Source organism: Arachis duranensis, chromosome 7 (genome assembly GCF_000817695.3).
Source record: "Arachis duranensis cultivar V14167 chromosome 7, aradu.V14167.gnm2.J7QH, whole genome shotgun sequence".
Lineage (NCBI taxonomy): Eukaryota > Viridiplantae > Streptophyta > Magnoliopsida > Fabales > Fabaceae > Arachis > Arachis duranensis.
In genome coordinates this window covers 36,001,920-36,010,316 of record NC_029778.3, presented here as the reverse complement: position 1 = coordinate 36,010,316, position 8,397 = coordinate 36,001,920, and the positions used below count along the sequence as shown (strand labels likewise).

At 37.6% G+C, this 8,397-nt stretch overlaps 1 non-coding gene across 1 annotated transcript; it reads right to left on the bottom strand.

Moving 5' to 3' along the window:
* Nucleotides 1-7,464: 7,464 nt before the first annotated feature.
* Nucleotides 7,465-7,572, bottom strand: LOC127740742 (small nucleolar RNA R71). The gene has a single exon (XR_008001601.1). It is a non-coding gene; the product is annotated as a small nucleolar RNA R71 (small nucleolar RNA).
* Nucleotides 7,573-8,397: the final 825 nt, after the last annotated feature.

Sequence of the window (8,397 nt, the reverse complement as noted above, 5' to 3'; positions counted from 1 at the left end):
TTATCAATAATGAACAAGTACATTATTGAAATTCCAATCCCAAAATAACATCATAATCATTCAAAAGTGCACGATTCTTGATTAGAATGCCCAACAAGGATATGGTCTAACACATATGGTCGCGACAACACATGCATTAAACAAAAGGTTCATTCAGGCATTATGTCAAACACATGATATGCAGTGCACAAATTCAACCATTTCAATCCAAAATTAAAGTATCAACAACCTATAATTCAAAAATTAAACACTTGCAATGCAAAAAAGAAACAATTAAACAAAACTCAAGCATGAATACCAAAATTAAATAAAGAAAACAGAAATTAAGCAAGTAACTAAACATAACAAAGAAAATTAAAATAAGAAAATTAAAAAGATGAAGGATAGAAAAGAGAGGGATAGGTAACAGCGGCACTTGTGTTAGCCGTTGCGAGGCTCACGGCAACGGTGCCTCGCCGGAGAAGAGAAGAAAGAAAGAAGAAAAAGAAGGAAGAAAGAATAAAGAAGAAGAAAGAAGAGAGAGAGGGGCGAAACAAGACACCCTTTCTGATTGAGGCCCAGATCGCGATCTGTGCGTACGCACAAGGTCATGTGCGTATGCACACCAGCAGAGATCGAGGGTGTTCATATCATAAGGCGTGCGAACGCTGCAGCCAGAAGGGGTGTCAAGACGTGTGCGTGCGCACGGGTCTGTGCTTACGCACAGAACATTCTTTTTTTTAAATAAGGCAATGTGACCATGTGTGCATACGCGTAGGTGTTCCTGCGTACGCACAGAATAAAAATGTGGTGGGGTGTGCGTGCATAGAGGGTGCGAGCACTGCGAATAGAACACGTGCAAACAGGTGTGCGTACACATATTTGTGTGCGCCCGCACAGAAGGGGAAATACAGGGGAAGTGTGCGTACGCATGAGGCCGTGCGCACACACAGAACTCTATTTCTGCAATATTTTTAAAACCTCTAAGGCACATACCACGATATTAATCAAAGGTTTTCAATCCCAAAACATATCATTCATCAAAAACACATTATCAAACATAAAATGCAACTAATTTAAACCTAGAATGCAATCAAACTATGCTAATTAAAGAGAAAAAATTCAATAAACATAAGCTAAAAGAAAGAAGGGTTGAAAGAATATTACCATGGTGGGGTGTCTCTCACCTAGCACTTTGGTTTTAAGTCCTCAAGTTGGACTTTTGGTTGAAGCTCACAACAAGGAGGCTTGTGCTTCCACCCATCCTTGAGTTGCCAACCATGTTTGCCCCTCAAAAAACCTCCAGGATCCCAAACAAAGTACATTAAGCTCTCAAGTAACCTCAAGCAAGAATTTGAGCTCCAAAATTGTTTGTTGTAGAATTGTATGCCCGGATCCCACACTTTGGTTTCCCTATCATCCTCTTGTTGACTTTCACTTGTGCTCTTGGATGAACAACCTCTCCAATCACCTTTGAAGCATCCACTTGAATGTTGAACTCCTCCAAATTAGACCTTGCACCACTTATACTTTGAACTCCATTGCCAACCAACAACCAATCCTTCACCTCTTAATGCTCCAAGAAGCACCCTAAGTTGACAATCCGTTTCCAAAAGAGCAAATTGATTTGGGCCTATGAAACTCATTGAGGATATTGTTACTGATGTGTGGAAAACGATCCAACACAAAACTCACCGGCAAGTGTACCGGGTCGCATCAAGTAATAAAACTCACGGGAGTGAGGTCGATCCCACAGGGATTGAAGAATTAAGCAATTTGAGTTCGGTGGTTGATTTAGTCAAGCGAATCAAGTATTGGTTGAGTGATTTTGTATCCAACAGTAAGTAAATATCAGAAAATGTAAAGGGAGAGGGGTGAATTGCAGAAATTAAAGAGAACTGAAAGTAAAAGAGCTGAATCTTAAAGAATAAAAAATTAAATGACTGAAACTTAAAGTGCAAGAAAGATAAATTGCAGTAACTTAAAGTGCAAGAAATATAAATTGCTTGAATGGAAAAGGGATTTGAGGACTGGGATTTCAGAATTCAAGCAAGGGAAATTAAATTGCAACAATTATCAAAGCAAGAGATGATTTGAATTCTGTTAGATCTCAAACAGAAAGGGAAATTAAATTGCAGCAGGGATTCACAGAAGAACCAAAAGGAAAATGGGATCTCAAGACTCCAGAGACTAGATAGCAAAGTCTAGATCTCAATTGCCCTCCCAGATCCAAATTCACAAAGCAATTAACGAGAAATTAAAGAGGAAGTAGTAAAGGAATTGGGATTCAATTCAATTATGCAGCAGAGAAATCAAAGAGATCTTAAATGGAGATTGAGACAGAAATTCCTCAATTCTTCACACCCAAGACTCAAATAAGAAAAGTAAAAATGCTCAAATCTCAGTTCAAAGCTCTCAGAGAAGATGAAGTTTCAAAATGTCAAAATTCAAAAATCCAAAGAAGGGTACTAATTACATCAAACTATCTCCTATTTATACACTTTCTATTCTTGGATTTTGGAATTTGGATGGGCTTTTGATTTGGTGAAGAAATGAATTAAATTGGATTTTTAATCCAATTTTCAGCCCATGAGAAATTAGCTTCCAGGATGCTGCCCTGCCCTTGTGGAGGGCAGAGCAGGAAATTGTGTGATGAAGCCTCAATGCGTGCTCGTGCTGCGTCAGGATGCTGCCCTGCCCTTGTGGAGGGCAGGGCAGTGTTGCCATGGTTCGCCAAGTGCTGCCCGTGCGTGCGTGCTGCTGGCCGAGTGCTCAAGCCCGTGCGTCCATTTTGTGCGCCTGCCATGCACCAAGAAATGCTGCCCTGCCCTTGTGGAGGGCAAGGCAATGTTGCCAATGGTTGAAGTCCCAAGTTCGAAACTTGGTGGAGGCACACACTGCTCATTTTTCCTTGGTTTTCTTGGCACCAAAGTAACGCCTAGTTCCTTGCTTCCTCATGGTGCTGTGTTCGATTCTTGGAGATTGAAAACAAGCTAAGTTTTGCTTGTTTTCCTTGTATTTGAGCGCTACTCCTTTCCTCCTTGTTCTTGGGTTCGAAACCCATAGGAAACACTAGGAAGAAATTTCCTTTGAATTATTTTTCATGAAAGCCCGATATTGCTCTTGAGGAGGGCAGGGCAGAGTTTTTGCTTCCTTTGGTTCTTGGCATAAAATTGTGCTCCGCCCTTATTATGGGCAGGGCAGTGATGTTTTTCAAGGCTTGGTTCATTATGCTGCTCTCTTGGAGGGCAATGTGCTCTTGTGGAGGGCAGTGTTTGCTTCTTCCTTCTATGTTGCACCACACTTCTCCTCTCTTGGCCACACTTCTTAAGCCACGTTTTTCTTCTTTTCTTCCTTTCTTTCCTTCTATGTTGCAGAGCTAGGACATCGTTGGACTCACAACCTAAAGAATAAATTACTTACTTAGGATGCAAGAAAGTGCATAAAGACTAATGAAACAAGTGAAATTAGCTTGAAAAATGGGTATATGATGACTTGTCATCAGTTACCCACTCAATTTGTCCTTGGGGTGGAGTTATCCTATTAAGCTCTTGTATGAATGCCTCCACTTCTTGGGTGGTCACCTCTTCCTCACTTCTCTTTTCAAGCTCTTCCTTCTCTACCTCAAACTTAAGAGGGGATGGTTCCTCAAAGATCATTAAGGGGGTTGACCAAGGTGGACAAAAAATCATTAATGATACAATTCACTTCTTGATCAAACTCCTTCAATTCTCTATTTACCTCTTCCGGTTCACTAGTTCTACCTTCCTCCTCTTTTTGCTCAAGCCTTGGCTCCTCTTCTTCCTTCTGTTGAGGATCCATGTTTTCCCCCTGGTACACGAAATCATGAGTTCACACTTTTCTCATTGATGAGCGGATAATTTATACGCTTTTTGGCATTATTTTTAGGTAGTTTTTAGTATGATCTAGCTACTTTTAGGGATGTTTTTATTAGTTTTTATGCAAAATTCACATTTCTGGACTTTACTATGAGTTTGTGTGTTTTTCTGTGATTTTAGATATTTTCTAGCTGAAATTGAGGGACGTGAGCAAAAATCTGATAGGAGGCTAAAAATGGACTACAGATGCTGTTGGATTCTGACCTCCCTGCACTCAATTGCGTTGGAAAGTAGACATCCAGGGCTTTCCAGCAATATATAATAGTCCATACTTTATTTGAGCTTAGACGATGCAAACTGGCGTTCAACGCCAGTTCCATGCTGCATTCTGGAGTAAAACGCCAGAAACACGTCACAAAGCAGAGTTAAACGCCAAAAACACATTACAACTTGGCGTTTAACTCCAAGAGAAGCCTCTGCATGTGTAAAGCTCAAGCTCAGCCCAAGCACACACAAAGTGGGCCCCGAAAGTGGATTTCTACATCAATTACTTATCTCTGTAACCCTAGTAGCTAGTTTAGTATAAATAGAACTTTTTACTATTGTATAGCGGGTCTCTCTTAGACCATTTGGTCTTTTTGAACCATTAAGTCTTGGTTATCCTGGTTCCCTCTCTGGGGCCGGAACCAATGAACACATTTATCAATTATGTATTTTCAACGGTGGAGTTTCTACACACCATAGATTAAGGGTGTGGAGCTCTACTGTTCCTCGAGTATTAATGCAAATTACTACTGTTTTCTATTCAATTCACACTTATTCTTATTCTAAGATATCCATTTGCACCCAAGAACCTGATGAATGTGATGATTATGTGACGCTCATCACCATTCTCACTTATGAACGTGTGCCTGACAACCACTTTCATTCTACATGCAAATAAGCTTGAATGAATATCTCTTAGATTCCTTAATCAAAATCTTCGTGGTATAAGCTAGAATCCATTGGCAGCATTCTTGAGAATCTGAAAAGTCTAAACCTTGTCTATGGTATTCTGAGTAGGAGTCATGGATTGAATGACTGTGATGAGCTTCAAACTCGCGACTGTAAGGCGTGGTAACAACGCAAAAGGATAGTAAATCCTATTCTTACATGATCGAGAACTGACAGATGATTAGCCGTGCGGTGACAGTGCACTTGGACCATTTTCACTGAGAGGACGAACGGTAGCCATTGACAACGGTGATCCCCCAACATACAGCTTGCCATGGAAAGGAGTAAGAATGATTGGATGAAAACAGTAGGAAAGCAGAGATTCAGAAGGAACACAGTATGATGCGCTTATCTGAAATTCCCACCAATGAATTACAAAAGTATCTCTATCTTTATTTTATGCTTTATTTATCTTTATATTCGAAAACCATTATAACCATTACAATCTGCCTGACTGAGATTTACAAGATGACCATAGCTTGCTTCATACCAACAATCTCCGTGGGATCGACCCTTACTCACGTAAGGTTTATTACTTGGACGACCCAGTGCACTTGTTGGTTAGTTGTGCGAAGTTGTGAAGAATGTGTGTGAACCATAGTATTGTGCACCAAGTTTTTGGAGCCATTGCTAGGAATTGTTCGAGTTGTGAAAAGTATGAGTCACAATTTTGCCTATCAAGTTTTTGGTGCCGTTGCCGGGGATTGTTTGAGTTTGGACAACTGACGGTTCATCTTGTTGCTCAGATTAGGTAATTCTCTTTTCAAAAAGTTTTCAAAAAAAAACAGAAAAAAATAAAAAATATATTTTTTTTGTGTTTATTGTTTGAGTCTAGTGTCAATTTTTAAGTTTGGGGTCAATTGTATGTTTTTTTTAAAATTTGTGCATTTTTCAAAAAACTCATGCATGGTGTTCTTCATGATCTTCAAGTTGTTCTTGATAAGTCTTCTTGTTTGATCTTCATATTTTCTTGTTTTATGTCTTTTGTTGTTTTTCATATGCATTTTTTAATCAATAGTGTCTAAACATTGAAAATTTCTAAGTTTGGTGTCTTGCATGTTTTCCTCTCTTGAAAATTTTTCAAAAATAAGTCTTGATGTTCATCTTGATCTTCAAAGTGTTCTTGGTGTTCATCTTGACATTCATAGTGTTCTTGCATGCATTAGTTGTTTTGATTCATAATTTTTATGTCTTGAGTCATTCTGTTGTTTTTCTCTTTCCACATTAAATTCAAAAATAAAAAATATATTTTTCCCTTATTTCTCTCATAAATTTTGAAATCTTTGGTTTGACTTAGTCAAAAAATTTTAAAATAAGTTTTTTCTTGTTAGTCAAGTCAAGATTTCAATTTTAAAAATCTTATCTTTTCAAAACTTTTTCAAAAATCAAATCTTTTTCATTTTTCTTTTGTATTTTCAAAAATTTTTTAAAATTGATTTTCAAAATATTTTTCTTAATTTTATTTCATAATTTTCAAAAACTTTACTAACAATTAATGTGATTGATTTAAAAATTTGAAGTTTGTTACTTTCTTGTTAAGAAAGGTTCAATCTTTAAATTCTAGAATCATATCTTTTAGTTTCTTGTTAGTCAGTCAAGTAATCAATTTTAATTTTAAAAATCAAATCTTTTTAATTTTCTTTTCAAATCTTTTTCAAAACAAATCTCAATCATATCTTTTTTCAAAATCAATTTGAAAAATCTTTTCTAACTTCTTATCTTTTCAAAATTGATTTTCAAATCTTTTTCAACTAACTAATTGACTTTTTTTGTTTGTTTTACTATGTCCCTCTTTTCCAAAAATCTTTTTATTTAAGTAATTGTTTTAAATTTTAATTTTATTCCTTTTTATAAATTCTAACTTTAATTTAAAATAAAAACAAAAATATCTTTCTTTTATTTTAGTTAATTTTTGAAAACTCCTATCTCTCATCTTCTTCTATTTATTTATTTATCTACTAACACTTATCTTCTACTCAAAATTCGAACCCTCTTCTCCCCTCTACCTGTGTTCGGATTTTTTTCTTATTTTCTTCTACTCACATAAAGGAATCTCTCTACTGTGGTAAAGAGGATCCTTATTATTATTTTCTGTTCCCTTCTTTTTCATATGAGCAGGAGCAAGGACAAGAATATTCTTGTCGAAGCAGATCCTAAACCTGAAAGGACTCTGAAGAAGAAACTAAGAGAAGCTAAAATACAACACACCAGAAAAAACCTTACAGAAATTTTTGAAAAAGAAGAGGAGATGGCAGCCAAAAATAATGACAACAACAATAATGCAAGGAGGATGCTTGGTGATTATAGTACACCTACTTTCAATTTTTATGGAAGAAGCATCTCAATCCCTGCCATTGGAGCAAACAATTTTGAGCTAAAGCCTCAACTAGTTGCTCTAATGCAACATAACTGCAAGTTTCATGGACTTCCATCAGAAGATCCCTATCAGTTTTTAACTGAGTTCTTGCAGATCTGTGATACTGTTAAGACTAATGGAGTAGATCCTGAAGTCTACAGGCTCATGCTTTTTTCTTTTGCTATAAGAGACAGGGCTAGAACATGGTTAGACTCACAACTTAAAGATAGCCTGGACTTTTGGGATAAGCTGGTCACGGCCTTCTTGGCCAAGTTCTTTCCTCCTCAAAAGCTGAGCAAGCTTAGAGTGGATGTTCAGACCTTTAGGCAAAAAGATGGTGAATCCCTCTATGAAGCTTGGGAAAGATACAAGTAGTTGACCAAAAAGTGTCCTTCTGACATGCTTTCAGAGTGGACCATTTTAGATATATTCTATGATGGTCTATCTGAGTTCTCCAAGATGTCACTAGACCATTCTGCAGGTGGATCCATTCACCTAAAGAAAACGCCTGCAGAAGCTTAAGAACTCATTGACATGGTTGCAAATAACCAATTCATGTACACCTTTGAGAGGAATCCTGTGAGTAATGGGACGCCTCAAAGGAAGGGAGTTCTTGAAATTGTTGCTCTGAATGCCATGCTAGCCCAGAACAAAATATTGACCCAACAAGTCAATATGATATCTCAGAGTCTGAATGGATTGCAAAATGCATCCAACAGTACTAAAGAAGCGTCTTCTAAAGAAGAAGCTTATAATCCTGAGAACCCTGCAATAGTAGAGGTAAATTACATGGGTGAAGTCTATGGAAACACCTATAATCCCTCATGGAGAAATCATCCAAATTTCTTATGGAATGATCAACAAAAGCCTCAACAAGGCTTTAATAATGGTGGAAGAAACAGGTTTAGCAATAGCAAGCTTTTTCTATCGTCTTCTCAGCAACAGACAGAGAATTCTGAGCAGAGTTCATCTAGCTTAGCAAACATAGTCTCTGATCTATCTAAGGCCACTTTAAGTTTTATGAATGAAGCAAGGTCCTCCATTAGAAACTTGGAGGCATAAGTGGGTCAGCTGAGTAAGAAAATCACTGAAGCTCCTCCTAGTACTCTCCCAAGCAATACAGACAGAAAAGGGAGGACGTGAAGGGAGTGCAAGGCCATTGATATAATCAAAATGGCCGAATCCAAAGAGGAAGGGGAGGACGTGAAGCCCAATGAGGAAGACCTCATG